The sequence below is a fragment of the Cherax quadricarinatus genome, chromosome 88 (assembly GCF_038502225.1).
Source record: "Cherax quadricarinatus isolate ZL_2023a chromosome 88, ASM3850222v1, whole genome shotgun sequence".
Lineage (NCBI taxonomy): Eukaryota > Metazoa > Arthropoda > Malacostraca > Decapoda > Parastacidae > Cherax > Cherax quadricarinatus.
Window position 1 is genome coordinate 10638820 of NC_091379.1, and position 27500 is coordinate 10666319.

Below are 27500 nucleotides of genomic sequence, written 5' to 3' on the forward strand. Positions count from 1 at the left end.
GCCTAATACAGAATAAATTCCCTCCTGCTCAATATAGAACAGATAAATGAGACACTTTTGCATCATTTGGGTACCTTAATTCTGGAAACGTTTCACTAGTCAGTGGCTCCTTCAGTCCAATGCAGAGAACGGTGGAAGACGAGGAGTTTGAAGTAATCAGTCCCTTAGCTTGAAGCTGATGTGTTCAGTACATCAGTCTTGATTGATCAAAAGTCTCACCTGAATCAAGCACAACCTTCATAAAGAACGAAAAGGCAGAATACCGTGACTGACGATGCCTGCTGTGTAGGCGAAATGTTTCGGAATAAAGATACCTAACTGTTGCACATGTGTCTTACTTTTAGTCATTCACAACAAGCATTCAGAGGGAAGGCAGCTGTGGAATTTGTAGGACGCTTTGATATTTGATATATTTTGCCTGGCCATGACGCTAGAGCTGCATGAAGCTAGTTTCCCCTTCCTGATATTGTCTCGTGAGCTGCACTGGAGAAGACGAGCCGCAGGCGGCGGCAAGACCAGATTCTTCAAGACTACTCGTGACAGGCACACGCAAACATATGACTTCTTCCCAAAGGAAGAGGTCATGATGTTCCAAACACTTATCGACGATTCGGATTTGGAAATGTAGGGAGCAACTCTGGCAATGAAGCTGTGAGATCATTCACTTGACTCCCTGGACTTGGGACAGCGAAGCGAAATCAGTCGGGCCCGTGAGATAGTGATGGACCAAGAAACGCTCATCCCAACCCCAGATACACTGGATGGAGAAAGCTGGCAGGTAGCAGGAGTCCCGAAGCCCCAGAGGAGACACAATGTTTTCTTGCCTCATATCGGGCAAGTCAAGCCATCTGTAGGCAACAAATTTAGGTTGATAGGCAAAGGAAACCACGACAACCCGTATTCTGCTCTATTCGCCCCGAGAGGAAACATACCTACGAGGCAGGTCTTGATCCAACATAGAGGACCTCTACATGACTTAAGAAATCGTAATGACACGATTGCAATCGTGTCATTACGATTTCTTAAGTCATGTTGACGGCAGTGAAGGGACTTGAGCTAGAGTTCGTCACGGCCACGCTAGCTGGAGATTCGTCTGTAAAAACTCTTTGTGGTCACAGAGGTGCCTGTGCTAACTTTCCTATGGTGTAGAAATATACCTAGTTGGATGAATCTTATTGTGGCTAGCTGGTCTAGTGGCTAACGCGACGGGCTGGAGTTTTGAGACTCTATGACCGCGGGTTCAATCCCGGCCGGGGGTATGGTTTAGAGGACCTCTCCCAGCTCTACCGATCTCGGTTGCTGGGGAACATACCAGGTTAGGACGTACAACCCAGAACCTTTGAAATATGTGGCACCTGTAGCGGGTCTCACCCGACGAAGAACTCCTTGAGTAAACTGAAGAGAGGTGAAGCTACAGAGCCTCGGTGTCCGTACTGCGGCAACAAGTATTATGCTTGGAACCTGCACTCTCCAGATGGGCTCCGCCGTGTCAAGGCATCATGGAAAACCCCAGTTATCCAGCCTCCAACATCAAACAGAGCCCTCATCACTGAGCAGCAGTCTCGTCCAGAAGAGACTACAGTAACACTGAATCCAGGTTCACTTTCCCGGCCACAGTGACGAAGCCAAGGAAACATCAGTGATAGGGTCGAACCCTTGCTCAGCTAGCTTCCGATACCTCTGCTCAAACTCCCACCCGACAACTGCAGTCAACGGGCCTAATGGTGCACGAACAAGCTACAGACAACGCGTCAACCCTAGCACCACAACAGTCACCAATGAAGAGCGCTGTAGCTCAAGAGAGCATAGCAGGACATCCCTTATTGTCCCGTATCCCTTATATCCCGTAGCTCCATCACTAGCACACTCAGCTCACATACTGAAGTCCGGGGTACAATTCCCTGGTAAGGCAGCAAACAGGACGTGTTTCCTCAAGGCACTGACTGTTTATGTTCACCCATCATTAAAATGGGTACCTGGGTGTTAGTCGACTGGTGTGGGTCGCATCCTGAGACAAAAATTGACCTAATTTGCCCGAAATGCTCAGCATAACAAGCGGCTTTCTATACAGTAGTATGTAATTGATGTCAGCTAGGACTGTATACCTTGTACGTATACTTATAAAACTAAAGATATTATATTATTAATGATATCGACTATCACGTACTTCACCGATATCATATGCGACCTAATAGACTTAGAAATATACATGATGGACAAAACGGAGTCCATGTTTTTATTTGAAAATTTCCCCGAACATCCAACACAGAGCCCAGAGACAATATTGGGTGAGCGACATTCCACCAGAACACAGCCTGTGTTCGTTTTCTTGGTAAAAAGTTAATGTATAAATTCGTTGAAAACTCATTAACTAAAACTGATTTTCTTTATAATAATTCTGTTCATGCAGTATTATAATAAACTCTGATTTTTATTTTTCAAAACTAATAAGACACACTTAGAAACAAAAATTAAGTGAGGTCGAAGTCAGAGGCTGTTGACGTTACAATATCAGCTGTTGTTTACAGTACAAGTGAATTAAGTAAAATTATCTGGTGGTGCTTTTATTTTTAAATTTATACGCAAAATAAATTTATCTCTTATTTTCCAAGTTATACAATTTATAGAATACTAGAAATTCGTTTATTTATGCATGACAATCCATATAATTTGTAATCCGTATTATGTATAGATATAGACTTTAGTTTCAATATTTACATTTGAGTAATACTTAGGTTAGAGTAGTAGGTTCAGCCAGTAGAATCAGCACAGTAGGATCAGCATATTAGGATCAGCACAGTAGGATCAGCACGGTATAACAAAAATGGTTAGAATCATAACCATATTTTTAAAGGGGTGGAGGAGTAAGCCAGCGGAAGGCCTTGGTCAGATGATCAAAACCTCCAGCTGTGGGTCATCATATGACTAAGACCCGCGTCAGGAAACACTCGTCCCCTTTTCTGACTAACCTAATACCTTCAAGCACAGTAGTACAGTGCACACACTGTGACAATATCCACTACGCACCACTTTAACATACTATTAATCTCTTCTATAAAATCTTTGAATACTACAGATCACGAAATACAGAATTTGGAATAGAGTTATGCCAAAGTAACATAAAACGCCAAAAATGGCCTTTATGATATCAGTTCATAAGACAAAACGTGGGTAATAAAGATATCTACTAAGACAAACGTTGTGGGTAATAAAATTATGCACCACGTGTGAAACGTTGTGGATGAATGAGGTATCCAAAACATCGAAGTTACATTAACTCATTACCCATTCCAATTGTTAACGAAGGTTGAAATCAGTGCAAACGAACACCCGGAGTATATGTGGAGGATCTTCTGGGGGGTCAACGCCCCCGCGGCAGGGTCCGTGACCAGGCCTCATGGAGACAGTTTCAGTACACACGTCTCACCCACAATACTAGCGTTCAAATTAAGAACGCAGCAACCACGACACATGTCGAACTCTCTCCATTTACAATAAGGCCAAATTATCTTATTTACTCTTGTAAATTTCTATAATGAACTTGGGGATTAAAGCTAGCTTTCTTAAGCTTAAATAAACAAATTTATCTTCCCTTGTAAATTTCTGAGATTGAACTTGGGTTTCTTAAACTTCATTAAGAAAGCTATAATTATTGTATTAAATAAGGTTAATATCGAGAATCAGATAAAACACTTTTACAACAGCCACGTATCATAATTTTGGAAATAAACGTTTTCTGTCGGAAAAGATTTTTTTTTTAGTATATTAGCATTTTACATAAATGTTCAACTCATCTAGAGTTGCATTTACGCTGTGAATATGAAAACAGCAAAATTACTGGGTTAAAAAGAATGATAGACGGGCTTTGACCTGGCAGTTCATTTTACAAGCTAGTGCAGATCAGCAGAGCAGTATAATGCTTGATATGTCGGTCTGCGGAAGCTGAATGATGAATATTGGTGAATGTTTTACATCAAGCATTCACTCGTTTTTTTCCTCAGTCCTCACAAAGTACTTCCTTTGTTATCTACACCTCTGGTCTTCTCCATTTTTCTCTCCCATGTTGTGAAGGACCGAGGATAGATCGAAACGCCATAAGAGTCATCTGAGAGGTTTTGGTGTATTCTTAACTCTGTCTACAAAATTAGCTTCGTCATTTCGGAGGCATTTGCCAGAATTGTACTCAAAATAATAAAGCTGTCATCACAGGCAACCACGAGTTATACCTCCACTCATACTGGTACTGTAGCTACTACTACTACTACCTATCCTAAACCTCTCGTGGTACCTAATTACACACACACAGACACACACACACACACACACACACACAATATATATATATATATATATATATATATATATATATATCTATCTATATATATATATATATATATATATATATTCTTCGGACCTTTCCACAGCCTCTGTATCTTCTACAGGTGACATAAAAATACCGAAGCATTACCGCGTTAAGCTAAAATTTGCATGGGGGTAGCTATCATCTTGGTGTACGCCAGGCCTGGTCAAAATCGTAATAGTTCTATAGTCAATATTAACAGATGTAAGGGTCATGAATTATAATGGTACTCTTTACTTTCTCTAACAACAACTAATCACAGTGCATTATCAGCATAAATTCTATTGCATGCATTGCCGCACTGGGGACTTGAACTGTGATACACGGGGATACCTTCCTTGGATCGCGCGGCTGCCCAAATACGTCATTTTTTACAGTAACGCTGGAGCGGTAAGCCCACAGGAATCCTACATCAGTGGTATGCAATAAAATTGTTAGGCCAATGGCCACAGGTGTAACTTACATTTTATCGTGGTAACGTTTCGCTCATGGAGAGCGAAACGCTGCCGCAACAAAATGTCACATTAGCTGCATCTGTGTCCATTTACTTAACATTCGATTGGCGATGCTTCCATTATTAACAAAACTGTCACTTATTCCCACAACATCACAAATCAAGGTGTTCAAGATATGTTTACCTCTCACTGAATATACTCAAGAAGAATGGAATCCCTTCACCAGCATCGGGTAACCTCCCTTGTGGACCCTACGAAGGGTAACCCTGTGATATTTTCCAAAATAAGATATAAACAGTGGGAGAAGGCCATTATGTGCCTTGGAAACTCAACGTAGCATTTTAACACTCCTAAATGGAGGGCTGTAAAGCTCGTCCCATTAGAAATTATCACCGGTCCTTTCTACCTGCGCAATTTCAAGCGGCCATTGATAAGTGTTATTGTTTTAGGTGTGAGACCTTTTGTGTGTATTTACAGCAGGGTTTCGCTGATGCTGCCGCTGTCTGCCCTCTTTATCTGCCACTGCCGTAGTCTGCCCTCTTTATCTGCCACTGCCGTTGTCTGCCCTCTTTATCTGCCACTGCCGTTGTCTGCCCTCTTTATCTGACACTGCCGTTGTCTGCCCTCTTTATCTGCCACTGCCGTTGTCTGCCCTCTTTATCTGCCACTGCCGTTGTCTGCCCTCTTCATCTCCCAAGCTGTAATTGCAACACGTTTCGCTCTGTCTAGAGCTTTACTTTGTGGGCAAAACCACTTAGAGCGAGACGTTGTAGCAGTAAAAGATTGTTGTGTACTCTGTAGAATTCGGATCTAAGTTGGGAGTGCTGGGATCTGCTGGGATCTGTAAGTTGGGAGTGCTGGGATCTGCTGGGATCTGTAAATTGGTAGTGCTGGGATCTGTAAGTTGGTAGTGCTGGGATCTGTAAGTTAATAGTGCTGGGATCTGTAAGCTGGTAGTGCTAGGATCTGTAAGCTGGTAGTGCTAGGATCTGTAAGTTGGTAGTGCTAGGATCTGTAAGTTGGTAGTGCTAGGATCTGTTAGTAGTGCTAGGATCTCTAAGTTAGTAGTGCTGGGATCTGTAAGTTGGTATTGCTAGGATCTGTAAGTTAGTAGTGCTAGGATCGGTAAGTTAGTAGTGCTGGGATCTGTAAGTTATTAATGCTGGGATCTGTAAGTTCGTAGTGCTGGGATCTGTAAGTTATTAGTGCTGGGATCTGTAAGTTGGTAGTGCTGGGATCTGTAAGTTGGTAGTGCTGGGATCTGTAAGTTATTAGTGCTGGGATCTGTAAGTTATTAGTGCTGGGATCTGTAAGTTATTAGTGCTGGGATCTGTAAGTTATTAGTGCTGGGATCTGTAAGTTATTAGTGCTAAGATCTGAAAGCTGTAGTGCTTGGATCTGTAAGTTGGTAACGGTAGGATCTGTAAGTTGGTAGTGCTAGGATCTGTAAGTTGGTAGTGCTGGGATCTGTAAGTTAGGAATTGGTGATGGTGTGTAGTGTTGCTGGTGGTGTGTAGTGTTGCTGGTGGTGTGTAGTGTTGTTGGTGGTGTGTAGTGTTGTTGGTGTAGTGTAGTGTTGCTGGTGGTGTGCAGTGTTGCTGGTGGTGTGTAGTGTTGCTGGTGGTGTGTAGTGTTGCTGGTGGTGTGTAGTGTTGCTGGTGGTGTGTAGTGTTGCTGGTGTGTGTAGTATTGTTGGTGTGCATAGTGTTGCTGGTGGTGTGTAGTGTTGCTGGTGGTGTGTAGTTTTGCTGGTGGTGTGTAGTGTTGCTAGTGGTGTGTAGTGTTGCTGGTGGTGTGTAGTGTTGCTAGTGGTGTGTAGTGTTGCTGGTGGTGTGTAGTGTTGCTGGTGGTGTGTAGTGTTGCTGGTGTGTAGTGTTGCTGGTGGTGTGTAGTGTTGCTGGTGGTGTGTAGTGTTGCTGGTGGTGTGTAGTGTTGCTGGTGGTGTGTAGTGTTGCTGGTGGTGTGTAGTGTTGCTGGTGTGTGTAGTATTGCTGGTGTGCATAGTGTTGCTGGTGGTGTGTAGTGTTGCTGGTGGTGTGTAGTGTTGCTGGTGGTGTGTAGTGTTGCTGGTGTGTGTAGTGTTGGTGGTGTGTGTAGTGTTGGTGGTGTGTGTAGTGTTGGTGGTGTATGTAATGTTGCTGGTGGTGTGTAGTGTTGGTGGTGTGTGTAGTGTTGCTGGTGTGTGTAGTGCTGCTGGGGGTGTGTAGTGTTGCTGGTGTGTGCAGTGTTGCTGGTGTGTGTAGTGTTGCTGGTGTGTGTAGTGTTGCTGGTGTGTGTAGTGTTGCTGGTGTGTGTAGTGTTGCTATGTGTAGTGTTGCTGGTGTGTGTAGTGTTGCTGGGGGTGTGTAGTGTTGCTGGTGGTGTGTAGTGTTGGTGGTGGTGTGTAGTGTTGCTGGTGTGTGTAGTGTTGTTGGTGGTGTGTAGTGTTGCTGGTGGTGTGTAGTGTTGCTGGTGGTGTGTAGTGTTGCTGGTGATGTGCAGTGTTGTTGGTGTGTGTAGTGTTGCTGGTGGTGTGTATTGTTGCTGGTGGTGTGTATTGTTGCTGGTGGTGTGCAGTGTTGCTGTGGGTGTGTAGTGTTGCTGGTGTGTGTAGTGTTGCTGGTATGTGTAGTGTTGCTGGTATGTGTAGTGTTGCTGGTGTGTGTAGTGTTGTTGGTGTGTGTAGTGTTGCTAGTGTGTGTAGTGTTGCTGGTATGTGTAGTGTTGCTGGTGTGTGTAGTGTTGCTGGTGTGTGTAGTGTTGCTGGTGTGTGTAGTGTTGCTGGTGTGTGTAGTGTTGCTGGTGTATGTAGTGTTGCTGGTGTGTGTAGTGTTGCTGGTGTGTGTAGTGTTGCTGGTGTGTGTAGTGTTGCTGGTGTGTGTAGTGTTGCTGGTGGTGTGTAGTGTTGCTGGTGGTGTGTAGTGTTGCTGGTGGTGTGTAGTGTTGCTGGTGGTGTGTAGTGTTGCTGGTGGGGTGTAGTGTTGGCGATGTCTACTTTCCTCCCTCCTCTCCACACCCAACATTGTCAACAGCCAGCTAAAATTAAAGGCTGTAAGGAAATTAAATATCTCAGGATGACGAGAGAATTTATAGCATTTTGCAACAGATGTAAACAAGAAGACACATGTACAACATCTGGGTTTGTTTACTTGTAGAAGTGTCGGCATCCAGTGACTTTATCAATACATACATGAGTACTGAGAAAGCAACTGATGAAACGTCTAAATTTGAAGATAACCAGATACTGCACGTGTGTCTAATTCTTTATCTTCTCGGTGAAAATAAATAGTATAAAATACTGAGACAATGGAAATATATAAACTTAAGCAGTGATCCTTTACTGACAACGTTTCGCCTACATAGTGGGCTTTATTAAGTCACAAACAGATCTACTTGGGTGAAAGGTAAGTGAGAATTTATAGGATGAGCATGGTATGAATACTCACGTACGTTTTACCCAGGTAGATGTGTTTGTGACTTGATAAAACCCACTACGTGGGCGAAACGTTGTTAATAAAGGATCACATTATACTGGTTAAGTGTTTAATATTTCTCTTATCTTGTCGGTATTGAACATCACTGATATACGACGACCATTCCAGAGATAAAACACACATTTGATTATCAGGATAATATTAACGTGTCTGAGGTCCAAGCAGGATACATATAATCCCCTCCACGCATATCTATTTTGGCATATCGTAAAGATAGGTATGGGTTTTGCACATGTATGATATACAATACCAACAAGATGGAGAATTAGACACGTGTGTAATATCTGGGTATCCTTATTGTAGACGTTTCGCCATCCAGTGGCTTTATCGACACAAATTCAATGGCATAATTTGGAGACTGTAGAATTATGTACAAAAGATGAGGTAACCAGTCCCTCAGTCTTGCATTTCTTAAAGTGCAACGTATCCTTGAAGACCAGCTTCAAAGCTGAGGGACTGAATACCTCCTCTTCATTATATAGTTCTCCAGTGTTCCCATTATACCCACGAATTTGTATTAATAAAGTCACTGAAAGGCGAAACGTCTGCAAATAAACATGGCCAGATGTTGCACGTGTGTCTAGTTCATGTATGTATGTTGTCTCGGTTCCTACTAAAGTGTAACTAAATGGCTCACAATTATCAAATAATAATTATTTAAATCCGAATGTACGTACCAATTGCTATCCTAAGGGATACTACCTCCCCAACGATACCACAAAAGTCTACTAACATCTAAGTATCTGTGTACTGCTAAGTGAAAAGTGTCAAGTAAGGAACATTTGCCTTAAACATAGATCCATAGATCCGACCGGAAATCATGCCCAAGTCTTATCGGTTGTGATCATGAGTTGACCATCGTGGTGGTATACCAGCCCTCACTAGTAATTCATGGGCAGATACGAGTATTCCCAGACACTCGCTGCAATGCTAAGTCAACAAGACACATTTCTTGGAACCAGCAAGACTGTTGGTCAGAGTTTTCGCTGTAAACAAGGGACTGGTAAAGTCTTATAAGTAGCTAAATTTTATGATAAGAAAATATAACTTTTCCTGTGACAATGTAATTTAGATTGACACTTTTTTTTCACTTGAATTACGAAGATTCTTAGATTACTTTGTTAGGTAAACCTGCGCACCTGCTTGTTTATGTAATTATGTAATTAATCAGGTGGCATTACCACAGCGCCTTAAAGCAGGAAGACATGTTCAAGAGGTTTAACTGTTGTTGAGACCAAATATCAAAATGGGGAAGAAATATGATCTAAGTGATTTTAAATGTAGAATGATAGTTGGTATCAGACAAGGTGGTTTGAGTATACGCTGATCTCCAGGGATCTTCACGTGCAAGTGTGTAGAGTTTGTAAATGAGCGGCAGTTCTGTGGGCGAAAACGCCTTGTTAAGTGCATAATTCTGGCAACATGTTAATGTAATTAGCTTGTTTCTATCACATTTCTAAGTATGTTTTTCCGAAAACGTATTTTTTTTTTTTTGTTCTTGCCGTCATCAAAACGACAAGTTGTCAATTCGTGTTTTTTTTTATTTTCCTACAAAAATTACGATTTTTATGATTGTTTTAGTCTAAATACTGCAACTTCTCTAAGGACTCCATTTAAGTGCAGGAAGTGGGCTGTCAACATGTGTTGTGTGGTGCGACATACTGAAATGTGGCGCGCCATCACCGTAGACTTTTACAGAAAACGTAATATATGTATAACTCAGGAATAAGTTATTGACATTATTTTCCATTTTTGGCGAAAAGTATTGATAGAAATGTCATGATTTTTGCACACGTTATTGAGTAATGATAGTTCTACTAGCATGTAAAGGGGATTTGCGATATTTTATACCGCTTTGTTTTTATTGAATTCTTTTCTCCCAAAAAAAGTCCTCATTGTACATCTTGCCAATTTTGTACATAAGGGAGAGTTTTATGCCCTATAAAATTATGAAATATTTATTTTTTTCTATATTTTAAGGAAAAAGGTCACTAAAAACACAGTGTGTAGGTTTCAAATGCTGCTTAAATTATCGTAAAAAGTTCAATGAAATTGAACCAAAAATAAACAAAAATTATGATTTTGCTTTCAAAGGAGAAAAGTCAGACTGGTTCAAGCTGACAGAAAAGTGATAACTCAAATGACCAGCTTTACAACATTTGCATGTAGGAGAGCATCTCTGAATGCACAACACATAGAACCTTGAAGTGGATGAGGCTCAGCATAAGACCACACCGGGTTTCACTCCAGTCGGCAAAGAACAGGAAACTGAGGCTGCAGTGGGAACATGCTCATCAAAACCGGACAGTTGAAGACTGGAAAAACGTCACCTGGTCTGACAAAACTCGATTTCTCCTACAGTTGGTTTTACCTTTCAAGCCTGGACAGACGGTAGGCAGGTGGTGTGTGACTACACATGTGCATCCACACTAGTTGATATCTTTAAGCTCAGCGGAGATGAAAGAGTAACAGAGACCATCGTCACGGAGCCCCAAAAATCTATAAAATACATAGAACGTGCTTTCAGTTACATACTAGTTTCCAAAAGTTCAGAGACCACCGGCTCATGGAACAATATCGAATCCAAGTTTCCCAAAATAATTTTGCAAAAGAATCATTAGGGAAACTTAGTTTCCCAGGGCACCTAGTCTTTAGTGTCAGTTTCTCAACGTTGCAGTTCAGAGGGGTAGTAATGCTTGTTGTATCTTGGCTATGTGGCCCAACTCTGACGACCTGACTGAAAAGTTTGGAATCTACTTGTTGACGAAACACAATTGTGCTCTTGCAATTTATTTCTTAAACACAGGCAGACACAATACGTGTGTGTGTGTGTGTGTGTGTGTGTGTGTGTGTGTGTGTGTGTGTGTGTGTGTGTGTGTGTGTGTGTGTGTGTGTGTGTGTGTGTGTGTGTCGTGCCGAATAAGGAAAACTTCCGATTTTGCCTTAAATAGCAACACACTTCTTGCCAAATAGGGCAAGCGAAAATTTGTGTATGCAATAATTTCGCAAAAATCATTCTAGACCTAAAGAAAAAAAATATATTTCATTGTGTTTACTACTAAATTATTGCAAACTTATATAAAATATATTTAGCTTGTATAAGCTAAATTATATTGCGCTTGTTATAAAAAGAAGAGAAGAGCGATGATATTTAAGCCAAAACCGCACGTTTTACCTATTCGACAATATATCATATCCATATGTCTTGCCAGAAGGGTGCTTTATACTATAAACTGCAACATTAACACCCCTCCTTCAGAGTGCAGGCACTGTACTTCCCATCTCCAGGACTCAAGTCCGGCCTGCCGGTTTCCCTGAATCCCTTCATAAATGTTACTTTGCTCACACTCCAACAGCACGTCAAGTATTAAAAACCATTTGTCTCCATTCACTCCTATCAAACACGCTCACGCATGCCTGCTGGAAGTCCAAGCCCCTCGCACACAAAACCTCCTTTACCCCCTCCCTCCAACCTTTCCTAGGCCGACCCCTACCCCGCCTTCCTTCCACTACAGACTGATATATAAGTCATTCTGTTTCGCTCCATTCTCTCTATGTCCGAACCACCTCAACAACCCTTCCTCAGCCCTATATATCCTCCTATATATATATATAGCCTTCTCCTCGCTGCAACATATCACCCAAATCAATGTATACAATATTTTTCATCAGTGGGAAAAGTATGAGGCTAATTTTTTTGTGCACTGATTAATTTACTTTCTTGCACTATTTTTTACAGTATTTTATTATTAATTTTTTGAGTATTCTGGATGGTAGTAGTAAAAATAATAGTAGTAGTAGTAGTGGTGCTAGAGGTGTTGGTAGTAAATTGTAGTATTAGTGGTGATGGAGGTAGCGGCGGCGGAGGCGGAGGTGACAGCAGCAGCACGAGCAACAGCAGCAGCAGCAGCAGCAGTAGCAGCAGCAGTAGCAGCAACAGCAGCAGCAGTAGCAGCAGCAGCAGCAGCAGCAGCAGCAGCAGCAGTAGCAGCAGCAGCAGCAGCAGTAGGAGCAGTAGCAGCAGCAGCAGCAGCAGCAGCAGCAGTAGCAGCAGCAGCAGCAGCAATAGGAGCAGTAGCAGCAGCAGCAGCAGCAGCAGCAGCAGCAGCAGTAGCAGCAGCAGCAGCAACAGAGGTATCATCATTACTTATGGCTGAGAAATGTAATATTTTTTAAAGAAAGATCAGGAAACATGGACACATTTCTGAAAATCTTTCGCACTCTCGTAAGATGTATGGTGAATGGGTTGGATGATGGCCAAGATCTAGGTAAGAAATTTATGAAAGCCAGAAGTTATGTAGCGAGAGAGAGAGAGAGAGAGAGAGAGAGAGAGAGAGAGAGAGAGAGAGAGAGAGAGAGAGAGAGAGAGAGAGAGAGAGAGAGAGGCGAGAGCTCAAGGTCACAGTAAGGCAAAGTTCTGACGGGAGCATTTTGCATGGTTGACTTCAGAGAGGAAGTGGGGGGTCTAGACAGCGAGATAATTACCCAGATACCCAGTGTCTGTGTACCAGTGTCTGTGTACCACTGAGCTCCAGTGTCTGTGTAGCAGTGTTTGTATACCATTGTCTATGTATCAATATCTCTGTACCACTGTGTACGAGTGTCTGTGTAGTACTGTGTACCAGTGTCTGTGTAGTACTGTGTACCAGTGTCTGTGTACCACTGTGTACCAGTGTTTGTGTACCAATGTCTGTGTACCAGTGTCTGTGTACCACTGTGTACCAGTGTTTGTGTACCAATGTCTGTGTACCACTGTGTACCAGTATCTGTGTACCAGCGTCTGTGTACCAGCAAGCAGTGAGACAACCGTGCTCAGTTGTGTACGCTCTAGCACGAGATGCAACAGCCACGTACACTGTAACAGCCATGTACACTGTGTAACAGCCACGTACACTGTGTAACAGCCACGTACACAGTGTAACAGCCACGTACACAGTGTAACAACCACGTACACAGGTACACACGTAAGAGGTTACTGTAGTGCATTTGTCCTAGTGTGTATACACTATATACACTTAGAGCAGCGTTGTAAATATACACTGAGGGTTGTATATGTACCAATGTGTATACACAGTTTTACTCGATTCATGAATTTGTAATACACGATTGCAAACAAATCAGAGAATGAGTGGAGTTGGAACCATGGCGAGAGAGTCCTGAAGCTCACAGACCAGTGCGCTAACCACTGAGCCAGGTGGCTCTAATAAGATCCATCCAACAATGTATATTACTAAACACCATAGGAAGGTTAACATGGGCCACCACTGTGACCACAAATGCAGATTTTTACACACGAATCCCACACCAGTGTGACTGTGGCGAGCTCTAGCTCAAGTCTCCTCATTGACTGGTGGTACAAAGGTAACATGCAGAGCCTCGTGTAGTCACAAGGCTTAAACTCTAATAACTCAGCCAGACTATGCTCCACTAGGGAAATATATAACGAAAAAAAGTATTTTAGCGTTGAACATGAAGTAAGCTCCGAGCTTCATAGAAATTACATGACCTCTACGTTGACACTCACTAAAGCTGGAACATAAAAAAAAATAGTACACGTGAAAAAAGGTATTTGTGTAGCAGATAGTGGAATTTATGATTGCTGCCTTTTACAGGAATTTTTTTTAGTATGAGATATTATATATATATATATATATATATATATATATATATATATATATATATATATATATATATGTGTTTGTGTGTGTGTGTGTGTGTGTGTGTGTGTGTGTTAATGCAAAAATTAATAATTTTCTACCAAAAGAACCTTAAAAAACTTACCTAGCCTTATTATAACATGCGCAATTTAGTTTAACCTAATCCGACTAAATATATTTTAAATAATTTTATAATAATTTAATAATAAACAAAATCAATGAAATATATTTTTTATAGTTAGGTTCAGAATGATTTTCGCGAAATTATTGCAAACACAAATTTTCGCTCGTCTTATTCAGTATGAAGAGAGTTGCTATTTAAGCCAAAATCGCAAGTTTATCTATTCTGCACGACATATATTTAAAGGTATTTTTTATACAACGTGAACGGCAAGCTTACTGTGCACCCATAGCTCACCAGATGAGCTGTAGTGTACTGTGCACCCAGAGCTCATCCTGTGAGCTATAGTATATTGCGCACCCACAGCTCATCCTGTGAGCTATAGTATATTGTGCACCCACAGCTCTTCCTGTGAGCTATAGTATATTGTGCACCCACAGCTCTTCCTGTGAGCTATAGTATATTGTGCACCCACAGCTCATCCTGTGAGCTATAGTATATTGTGCACCCACAGCTCATCCTGTGAGCTATAATATATTGTGCACCCACAGCTCATCCTGTGAGCTATAGTATATTGCGCACCCACAGCTCATCCTGTGAGCTATAGTATATTGCGCACCCACAGCTCATCCTGTGAGCTATAGTATATTGCGCACCCACAGCTCATCCTGTGAGCTATAGTATATTGTGCACCCACAGCTCATCCTGTGAGCTATAGTATATTGTGCACCCACAGCTCTTCCTGTGAGCTATAGTATATTGTGCACCCACAGCTCATCCTGTGAGCTATAGTATATTGCGCACCCACAGCTCATCCTGTGAGCTATAGTATATTGTGCACCCACAGCTCATCCTGTGAGCTATAATATATTGTGCACCCACAGCTCATCCTGTGAGCTATAGTATATTGCGCACCCACAGCTCATCCTGTGAGCTATAGTATATTGCGCACCCACAGCTCATCCTGTGAGACCTATCTCAAAAAAGTAATCAGTGGCCACAACAGATCTTTGTCAACCCCCACCGGGGATACCTGGAGTATACCTGGAGGGTGTTCCGGGGGTCGACGCCCCAGCGGCTCGGTCCAGAATAGTTACGTCTGTAAAATTAGTAGTCATTTTTTTCACGTTGCTAATCTATAAAATATGGGGATACAAGCTTAAGAAAATTCCATAATTTTAACGCTAAAAACAAATATTCGTTATTGTAGGTATCTCTATATATTTATGATTGAACTCACTTGTGAGATGAAGACTCACAAGTTGATCGAGATATGTCATATTTGATCAGTTGATCAAGATGTGGTATATTCAGTCATTTGATCAAGATGTGGTATATTCAGTCATTTGATCAAGATGTGTTATATTCAGTCAGTTGATCAAGAAGTGGTATATTCAGTCAGTTGATCAAGATGTGGTATATTCAGTCAGTTGATCAAGATGTGGTATATTCAGTCAGTTGATCAAGATGTGGTATATTCAGTCAGTTGATCAAGATGTGGTATATTCAGTCAGTTGATTCAGATATGTTATATTCAGCCAATCTTTGCAGAGATGTTAGATTTGATTAACTTTTCTTTGACATCAACATCAATCAGTCTTTGAAGTGATATTAGTCATATTCTATGACACTTAACATCAGCCTCTAACATCTGTCAATCTCGTGCACAAAATGACTAAAATTATCCAAAAAGTCTTATGACTCTCGCTTTTAATACAAATTCCACCCAAAACTCTATTCCATATCTGGTCACCCTGGAAAATTACAAACTAATTTCCTCATAGTCAAGAATAACGTTACGGGTGGCGGTGTTAAACTGGGAATAACAGAGTTTCCTGACCTAGATGTGGAAAGGCACGTTGTTAGCCTCTCTCAAACACGAGATAATATATAATTTCTCACGACCTTAACTGGAAAGGCCGAAAATATCACGACTATTAGATTTTTCATAACCCTAAATGGAAAACGCAATGGTGTTCAGGCAGACTCGCCTCATGCCCTTTTTGAGACATTATATATATATATATATATATATATATATATATATATATATATATATATATATATATATATATATTATATATATATATATATGTCGTGCCGAATAGGCAGAACTTGCGATCTTGGCTTAAATAGCAACGTTCATCTTGCCATATAGGACAAGTGAAATTTTGTGTATGCAATAATTTCGCCAAAATCATTCTTAACTTAACGAAAAAAATATATTTCTCTGTGTTTGTTTAGTATCAAATTATTGTAAACAAATATAAAATACATTTAGTTGGGTTAGAGTAAAATAAATTGTTCTTGTTATAATAAGGTTAGGTAAGTTTTCTAAGATTCTTTTGGTGCAAATTTAATTTTTTTTACATTAACATTAATGAAAAAAATATATCTTTAAACGTACAAGAGAAAATTTTAGAAAGAACTTAATTTTAAATGAGTTCTTGCTAATTGACCAGTTTTACATATTCGGCACGACACATACACACACACACACACATATATATATATATATATATATATATATATATATATATATATATGTCGTGCTGAATATATAAAACTGGTCAGTTAGCAAGAACTCATTTAAAATTAAGTCCTTTCTAAAACTTTCTCTTATACGTTTAAAGATATATTTTTTTCATTAACGTTGATGTAAAAATTTAGAATTTTGCACCAAAAGGAACTTAGAAAACTTACCTAACCTTATTATAACAAGAATAATTTATTTTAGCCTAACCCAACTAAATATATTTTAGATTTGTTTACAATAATTTAATACTAAACAAACACAGTGAAATATATTTTTTTCGTTAGGTTCAGAGTGATTTTGGCGAAATTATTGCATACACAAATTTTCACTTGTCCTATATGGCAAGATGAACGTTGCTATTTAAGCCAAGATCGCAAGTTCTGCCTATTCGGCACGACATATATATATATATATATATATATATATATATATATGTTGTTGTGACTAAGAATAGCGTTTCAGTTTCAGTAACTGTAGTGATACACCGAGGATTGTGTCGTATATGCCTCAATGACTCACGGTAATAATTAAGATATACCAAGAACAAAAACGTTTCTGTCGTCACGGATGTCACACAATGTGCGTGTTATTTTTGTATATACCGTGAATATATACACGTGTTGCTGTTACTGCCTCTACTACCTATACCAGTATTATTATTACTGCCTTTATTCTACTATATCCTTCGTTCTCCCTATACAGGCTCCCCTCACTTCGTGCCTGTGTGTCTTGTTAATGATTCGAGACGTACCGAAACGTTGTAATAAGTTTTTGATGTTCTGGTTATCTTTGTGTTGCTCCAGTCACTGTATTGTACCTTTTATTCTTTACCACAAAGTATTGCATCACATGAGGCTCTAAAACCGTTTTGAGTCCTTCAGCACAGAGCCTGGTGAAGGCTCGACCCTCCGCCTAAGGATCGCGGCCCCGTGTGCCCTTAGTGATACACACGATCTGCAGTGTCCACAATTTGTGGATAAATTATGAAGCTAAATCTCGCGAAGTCATACTTAATTATAATAACAAGGCTGTTTTAATAAGACCGTAATAACAGGATCGTAATAACGGAACTTCAGTAACACGATTGTAACGATAGGACTGCGCTATGGCGAATGTTATAACGTGATCTGGTGTGGCCAGCATGGTGTTCAGGTCAGAGGACTGGCCTCCTGGTATTGGTGATACTCGCACACTGACAGTGTAGGTCACTCAAAATTTGTATCAATAGAAAAACTACACACACACACACACACACACACACACAAAGACGGGATGTTCCAGAGATGGGACACAGACACAAGAGGTCACAATTGGAAGTTGAAGACTCAGATGAATCAAAGGGATGTTAGGAAGTATTTCTTCAGTCATAGAGTAGTCAGACCATGGAATAGCCTAGAAAGTGATGTAGTGGAGGCAGGAACCATACATAGTTTTAAGGCGAGGTATGATAGAGCTCATGGGGCAGGGAGAGAGAGGACCTAGTAGCAATCAGCGAAGAGGCGGGGCCAGGAGCTGTGACTCGACCCCTGCAACCACAAATAGGTGAGTACACACACACACACACACACACACGCACACACACACACACACACACACACACGGTTTCGTGTGTGTGTGTGTGTGTGTGTGTGTGTGTGTGTGTGTGTGTGTGTGTGAAGGCTGGGTGTTCGAGTCACTCCGAGGTCATGTGCCTTTAACTAGTAGCGATCAGTGAAGGGGCGGGACGAGGAGCTATGACTCGATCCTTGAAACCACAATTAGGCGAATACACACACACACACACACACTTCAGCGGCGAGGAGGGTCCAGGAGCTGTGACTTGACCCCTGCAACCACAATTAGGCAAGTACACCAATTGCCCAGCACCCATCAAAAATCCATGTCAAATTACTGTCAAATGACTCGCTTAAAATTCCCCGAGGTCCCTCCAGCCACCCGTGATGCAGGCAGAAAGATCTAAGCTGAGGACAACTTGTTAAAATATTTACCACAGTCAACAGCACGTCGGAAAGTACTCAGAGTACTCTCCCAACTTACGTCTTTCCATCGTACGATGTCCGGCTTTTACGACATCGATACTTTGGAACCTACTGTACCATGGTGATTTAATTTCTAGTAATTCATGTTAAACGCTAAACCCATGTAGGTCGTTCAGTGCAAGACGTGCTGGAGGCTCGATCCTCCGTCTGAGAGCAAGCCATGGAACGGAAAGTTACTATCAGAGTCATCACATTAAACCTGCGTAATTAGACATAAACCCAACTTCTCAACGTAATAGTAGTGGAAAAAATACACACAAATGCAGTGAACTGTGATCCTTTATTGACTACGCTTCGCCCACACGGTGTGCGAAACGTAGTCAAGTCACAGAACCCACAAACAATATCGGGTCTGATGCTATCCAGTATCTTATATTACCGAATGTGTACACGCAGACGAGTTTATGGAACATTTCCTTACATTTAGAAGTATTCAACACATCTCTCACACTTTATGCAAGACAGAGTCCTGTGTAACATGTCAAAACAGCTCAAGAAACGCTTGCATGATAACAATAACAGCGTTCTCCAGTGGCCAGAAGGCAGCCCTGACCTGAATCCCATGGAGAACTGTTGGACTGAAATAAAAGCTAAACTCTATTTCCAAAATACGTCACCAGTGGCACGCTTGGCCCAGGAGATAAAATAATCTTGGCCCAGTAGATAAAACGGTCTTGGCCCAGGAGATAACAAAAATCCCAGGAGATAAAGTAATCTTGGCTCTGGAGAAAAAAAAAAACCTTGGCCCAGGAGATAAAACAATCTTGGCCCAGGAGGTAAAACAGTCTTGGCCCAGGAGATAAAACAGTCTTGGCCCAGGAGATAACAAAAATCCCAGGAGATAACAAAGTAATCTTGGCTCTGGAGATAAAAAAAAACCTTGGCCCAGGAGATAAAACAATCTTGGCCCAGGAGATAAGACAATCTTGGCCCAGGAGATAAGACAATCTTTGCCCAGGAGATAAAACAATCTTGGCCCAGGAGATAAAATAATCTTGGCCCAGGAGATAAAATAATCTTGGCCCAGGAGATAAAACAATCTAGATTCCGGAAACCAACTTAACTTGCCCAAAAATACCTTTCTGATTTCATGCCTAACCACCTAAATTAGTAATTAAATCACATGAAAACCTGACCAAAAGTTAAAAATTAAGTAAGTAAAAGATTTTCGTACCCGTTATCCCATTACAAAAATGTCCAATATATTCTGGAAATGTCCCACCATCATTTGCAGTCTCTATATATATTTAAACTGGCTTTGGTACATTATTAGGCAACTCACAACACTGACTGAAATATGTGTTTAAGCTGCCTAAAATAACTTTTTGGCAACAGAATGAGATTATAATCTTTTAGTAAGGAAAATCAATGAAAATACTGATGTCTATATATTTTACCTACAAAACTTGGATATCACACGTGGTTTGAGCCGCTTTACGATATCCCAAAACCGTTCTTCAATTAGATTTATCCGTGCAAAAGTTTGGTTCATTCCAAGTTGTAATGGTTTCTTGTGGACGTGAGTGTAGCATCCCTGACCACAACACAATTGTGTTTCGTCTTTTGTTCCATATTAATGCTTCCTTTAAAATGTTTTGTTGTACTTTGGCAACAATATTCATAAGGTGGGTCATGGGATTTTATTGAGGAAGCGTTTCGACCACTAGGGACGAAACGTCTTCGCAGTAAAATGCAATAATCTCCAATTGTATGGCTTATTTACATATTGTCTGTGTGCTCGAAGCTTCTGACCACTTTAAGAAATTTTCCTTACACCACTCCTGCACGATGTACTATATGTATACATATCCTCTGTCAGTCCTGGACGATAAAACGTATCCTTTGTCAGTCCTGGACGATTATATATACACATCCTCTGAGTTCTGGACGATAAGACACATCCTTTGTCAGTTCTTGACGATACGACATATCCTTTGTCAATCCTGGACGATAAGACAAATTCTTTGTCAGTCCTGGATAATAATACTCATGTTTTGTCAGTCCTGGAGGGTGTACAATGTACATCTTATCAGCTATGGAAAATACACAGTACACATCCTTGCTTTACTTGCTTACTTTAAGAGATGCTAAAAAAAATACTGTACTGGTGGTATTAAAACCCATGGCAAGCAAGTCTTGAAACTCCAGGCAGGGCGTAAGCCACTGGTCCAGCTAGCTAAGCCCGTGTGGGTCATTCAACCCGAGTGGTGGAAATTCATTCTCCATGCACTTACAGAAGCCCACCACTCTGCAGGAGACTTTTGTGTTAAAGTCACTTTTATTTATACAAGTAAACCTTCTAACGACACACGTGGCTGTCTTCACACGTTCAACCTTCCCTAGCACTTCTGCTCACTACGAGGTTTGCATCCCGCCGTATCCTGGTGGGGGACAACTCTCTGCCGACGCGTGTGCTTCTCTCTTCACAGGTTCAAGCATTCCTGGCTCTTCTACCCGCTAAGCAGCCTGTATCCTATCGTATCCCAGCGGGAGACGTACTTTACCTCCTATTCTTGTTCCTTTCGACGCTGGGCTGCTCGTTTTCCTACAATAGTTCGCCTCCGACGCTGCCGTCTCAGGAAATGAGATCGTTGATCAGGCGGGAAATCTGGCCCCTTCTCAGTCGGGGTTGCCAAAATCTTGTGTTAAAGTTAAAACAAATTGGTCCAAGTAGCAGAGCGATTACTTAGCCATCACCAACAGCCTGACTGGTCAGATAGGTATTATTTACGCAAAGTTCTCAAGGAAGGGTAAATTCTTGATCTCTTTTTCACAGATAATCGTCAGGCAGACAATTCTCGCTGCCAGACATTACCCTAAATTTAGAGATCGACCCTCGATTAGCGGCTGGAGGAACGAGCCTCCACCACTCTTTGCACTAAGTTACCAGTCTTTAATTAACGTTCTAAGAAACAGAAAAAACCCAATATGGCCATTATTATATTGATGATAAACAGCACCGACACGCTGATGAATCAAACTACAACAACACTCGTCTAACTTAAACAACGAAACATTTCAGAGATAAATACACCGAAGTGTTGCATCAGACTGATCAACAGTAAGGCGAATCTTTCATAAATTCTAACTAAGATTCCAGTGACTTCAGTCATTGCACTGGTGGTGAAGGACTTCTTAGTGGTAAAGAGATTGGTTCCTAACTGAAAAAAGCTCGTTCAAAAGTAACAAAAAAAAAAAAATAACGCTAACAGCAGCAAAACCATAAATAACAGAAGACGCAACTGCAGCAGCAATAACAGTAGCAGCAACAATAACAGTAGCAACAAAAATATCAGAAGCGAAAGGTCTAAAACTAAAGATTTACATCCCCATGTGGCTTGTTCCGCATATTAATATATATATATATATATATATATATATATATATATATATATATATATATATATATATATATATATATATATATATACAGTGGACCCCCGACTTACGATTTACGATATTAATTCATTCCAGAAGTCTGTTCGGGTGCCGTTACCGAACGAATTTGTTCCCATAAGCAATATTGTAAATTAGATTAGCCCGTTTCAGACCCCCAAAAATACACGTACAAAACCACTTACAAAAATACACTTGCATAATTGTTTGAGTTGGGAGCTGATCGTAAGGCAAGGGTCCACTGTATATATATATATATATATATATATATATATATATATATATATATATATATATATATATATATATAATGTTTCGTCTTGCTACTTCTACTTACACTTAGGTCACACTACACATACATGTACAAGCATATATGTATATACACACCCCTCTGGGTTTTCTTCCATTTTTCTTACTAGTTCTTGTTCTTGTTTATTTCCTCTTACCTCCATGGGGAAGTGGAACAGAATTCTTCTTCCGTAAGCCATGCGTGTTTTAAGAGGCGACTAAAATGCCGGGAGCAAAGGGGCTAGTAACCCCTTCTCCTGTATATATTACTAAATGTAAAAGGAGAAACTTTCGTTTTTCCTTTTGGGCCACCCTGCCTCGGTGGGATACTGCCGGTGTGTTGAAAGAAGAATATATATATATATATATATATATATATATATATATATATATATATATATATATATATATATATATATATATATTTATGCACACACACAGTATGCAGCACCTGTTTGGAACCCACACCTGGTCAAGCACGTCAAGAAATTAAAGTGCAAAGGTTTGCAACAAGGTTAGTTCCAGAGCTAATATGGAATGTCCTATGAAGAAAGGTTAAGGGAAATCGGTCTGACGACACTGGAGGACAGGAGGGCTAAGGGAGACATGGTAACGATATACCAAATACTTCGAGGAATACCTAAGGCGGGAAGAGACAGGATGTTTAAGAGAGGGGACACAGAAACAAGGGGTCACAATTGGAAGTTGAAGACTCAGATGAGTCAATGAGTTGTTAGGAAGTATTTCTTCAGTCACAGAGTTGTCAGGAAGTGGAATAGTCTGGCAAGTGATGTAGTGGAGGCAGGAACCATACATAGCTTTAAGATGAGGTATGATAAAGCTCATGGAGCAAGGAGAGAGAGAACCTAGTAACGACCAGTGAAGAGCGGGGCCAGGAGCTATGAATCGACCCCTGCAACCACAAATAGACGAGTACAAATAGGTGAGTGCACTCAAACAATTGGTGCCAATCCTTTTCATTTGGAGCATTCATAATTTGCAAGTTAAACAGTGTAATGTGGTTTGCCTTTATGAAATTCCCCAAGTTTTGGGAGTTTAATATTTGCTGAGGCAAAAATATGATAGTAATACCCAAATATTATGCTGAGGAGGAATGTTGTATTACACCCGTTGAGGTAATATCTTGAAGTCAACATCCTGCCTCATCTCAGTTCCAAGCCTTGACGTATTTAAGATACAATACCAGCCTCTCAAACTACCCACAGTGGTCGACTATCATGCAGCTACCTAGTTACTGCTAGGTGAAGATGGGTAGCAGGGGTAGGTAGACCTGCCCATGGTTTTATTTTCTCAATTGTTTTAGGTTGTCAGTAGAATTCTGAGGCTGAGCTGGTAATCTGTACCTGTAAGTATTTATTGGCTGGTTTGTTGAGGTCAATGTGCTGACCTTGATGGATGGTGAGGGTGACCTTGTTAGGTGGTGGTGACCTTGATGAGTGGTGAGGGTGACCTTGGCGAGTGGTGGTGTTGGTGACTTTGTTGGGTGGTGGGTGATGGAGGTGCTGCTGGTGGTGACCTTGGTTACAAGCAAAGAATGTGATGACCTTAGTGGTTGGCAGGCACAGCCGGTAGCGATCTTATTGGGTGGCAGGCAAGCCTGGTGGTGACCTTGATGGGCGGCAAGCAAGCCTGGTGGTGACCTTGATTGGCGGCAAGCAAGGCTGGTGTTGACAACTGGTCTCACACTTACTGACAAACAACCTCTCATGTTTTTATGGCTTCCTGGACGACAAGTTTTCTCCCGATACGGATTCACTTTGTTGAAACCGAGCCCAACAAGGTGTTTGTTATCGGGGAGAGAGAGAGAGAGAGAGAGAGAGAGAGAGAGAGAGAGAGAGAGAGAGAGAGAGTTGATCAAATGAAAATACTGGCCCACAGATGGCTCCAACTTCATCCGGTTCCCTACTTCTATGTCTCATAACAATAAAAATGCTTTCAAATGAGCTGATGTAGGTAACAGCTCTTAGCTTGTCAATAAAGTTAGGAATCCTTAACTTGTCAATAGCTAGTCAATAAAGCTAGAGAGAGAGAGAGAGAGAGAGAGAGAGAGAGAGAGAGAGAGAGAGAGAGAGAGAGAGAGAGAGAGAGAGAGAGAGAGAGATAGTAGTAAAAATATTAGATATTCAGACGAATTCAAGTTCCCAGTGACTGATTACTTGTGACAGGGAATATTGATAACGGTACTAAAAAAAAGACATGGGTAAGGGGCGTGCTTTTGTTGCTGCGACGTTTCGCTTAGTGCAGAGTTTTGTCCACTTAATGCCGAGGATGTAAGGCTGCTCTTAAACGTACGTACGTACGTGTGTGTGTGTGTGTGTGTGTGTGTGTGTGTGTGTGTGTGTGTGTGTGTGTGTGTGTGTACTCACCTTATTGTACTACCTAATTGTGGTTGCAGGGGTCGAGTTACAGCTCCTGGCCAGGCCTTTTTATTGGTCACCACTGTGAACATGCTGTACGCACCTATTTGTACTCGCCTATTTGTGGTTGCAGGAGTCGAGTCATAGCTCCTGGCCCCGCCTCTTCACTGATTGCTACTGGGTCCTCTCTCTCCCTGCTCCATGAGATTTATCAAACCTCGTCTTAAAACTCTGTTGTTCCTGCCTCCACTACGTCACTTTCTAGACTATTCCACTGCCTGACAACTCTATGACTGAAGAAATACTTCCTAACATCCCTTTGACTCATCTGAGTCTTCAACATCTAATTGTGACCCCTTATTTCTGTGTCCCATCTCTGAAACATCCTGTCTTTGCCCACCTTGTCTATTCCGCTTAGTATTTTATGTCGTTATCATGTCTCCCCTTGACCCTCCTGTCCTCCAGTGTCGTCAGGCCGATTTCCCTTAACGTTTCTTCGTAGGACAATCCCCTTAGCTCTGGGACTAGTCTTGTTGCAAACATTTGCACTTTCTCTAATTGACGTGCTTGATCAGGTGTGGATTCCAAACTGGTGCTTCATACTCCAATATGGGCCTGACGTATGGTGTACAGAGTCTTGAACGATTCCTTACTGAGGTATCGGAACGCTATCCGTAGGTTTGCTAGACGCCCGTACGCTGCAGCAGTTATCTGATTGATGTGCGCCTCAGGAGATATGCTCGATATTATACTCACCCCAAGGAGCCAGTTGCTGGACTAGGCTTGTAGCCTTTCCAGGTCTCTTTGTAGTCCTGCCTGATCCTCTACCGATTTGACTCTCCTCATTAACTTCACATCATCTGCAAACAAGGACACTTCCGAGTCTATCGATTCTGTTATGCCGTTCACATATACCAAAAACAGCACAGGTCATAGGACTGACGCCTGTGGAACCCCGCTTGTAACAGGCGCCCACTCTGACACCTCGTCACGTACCATGACTCATTGTTGCCTCCCTGTCAGGTGTTCTCTGATCCATTGCAGTGCCTTTCCTGTTATGTGTGTCGAAGGCCTTCTTGCAGTCCAAGAAAATGTAGTCTATCCACCCCTCTCTTATTTCTATCCACCCCTCTCTTACTTCTGTCACCTAATCATAAAACTCCAGTAGGTTTGTGACACAGGATTTTTCTTCCCTGAAACCGTGTTGGTTGTCAATTATACACTTGTTTCTTTCCAGGTGCTCCACCACTCTCCTCCTGATCTTCTCCATGACTTTGCATACTATACACGCTAGTGACACAGGTCTGTAGTTTAATGCCTCTGTGTGTTTTTGTGTGTACTAGCCTATATGTAGCCACCTATATGTGTCTGCAGGGGTCGAGTTCTATCTCCTGGTTTCGCCCCTCAGCCTTGCAGAACTATTCACAGAATCCAATAGGAGATACATAGCTTTAGTCTTATCTGTATAATCCTCTCTCATAAGCTAGATTACTGAATGAATCTGCTAGGACTTAGCTAGGAACTCAACAGTGGTCCAGTCCTAATAGAAAGAATTTTGAAATGAGGAATTAGACACGAGCAGCATCTAGGTATCTTTATTTGGAGACGTTTCACCACTGGATGGCTAAACGTCTACAACTAAGGATTCCCAGATATTAGGAACACAAGTTTAGACTATAGCCTGCCATAATACGATAACCACTTTGGAACAAGCTAAAACACAGCAGAGAATAAATGACAGTATTTCCTTCACCAAAATAAGCTGGTATTTATACTGTATATAGCCTATGTACAGTATTTAATTACGTACAATGAGACAAATGCAAATACAAGACACGGTGAACTGTGGCGGCCAGCAGGGAAGGCAAGTCTGCCGAAGGTGCAACACAAGTGCCCCACATCGCTTCATAGGTATGTCGGTCTTCCTTATGACTGGGCCGCGAGGGCGTTGACCCCCGAAACCCTCTAGAGGTATACTCCAGGTATGAGTGGCTGAATTAAACCAAGGTAATGGTATAACGACGCGGCCCCTGCTAGTTAAACCCTTAGCACCTGGTTCACTGGTCGGGAGGCACCATTTATGGGTGTGACATATACCGAATTAAATGTAAAATAGTGTTGCACATGTGTCTAATTTTTATTGCCTTGTCGGTATTGTATACCATACATTTATAATTCTGGAATGATTGCATTATTCAAGGTCAGGCTTTCAAAAAATTTCCAGACGGTACAAGGCCAAAAAAAAAAAAAAAAAATTACAGGTAAATTAGCATTTTTTTTAAATATACTCAACATTTTACCATGTGAACATACTAACATTTCAACATCTTCAGTTTAAGAACTATATTTTACCCACCTTTCCTACATTCTTCAATTGTATGCATACAAATTCCTAATTGTTGTATTACTGTATTCACTGTTGTATTTTCTGAGGCATTGTATGCCGTTCAACCCTATCTGAATGGCTACACCCTCGCCTGTGGTCACAGGCGCCTGAGGTCACAGGCACCTGAGGTCACAGGCACCTGAGGTCACAGCCGCCTGAGGTCACAGGCACCTGAGGTCACATGCGCCTGAGGTCACAGGCACCTGAGGTCACATGCGCCTGAGATCACAGGCCCCTGAGGTCACAGGCGCCTGAGGTCACAGGCACCTGAGGTCACATGCGCCTGAGGTCACAGGCGCCTGAGGTCACAGGCCCTTGAGGTCACAGGCGCCTGAGGTCACAGGCGCCTGAGATCACAGGCGCCTGAGGTCACATGCGCCTGAGATCACAGGCCCCTGAGGTCACAGGCGC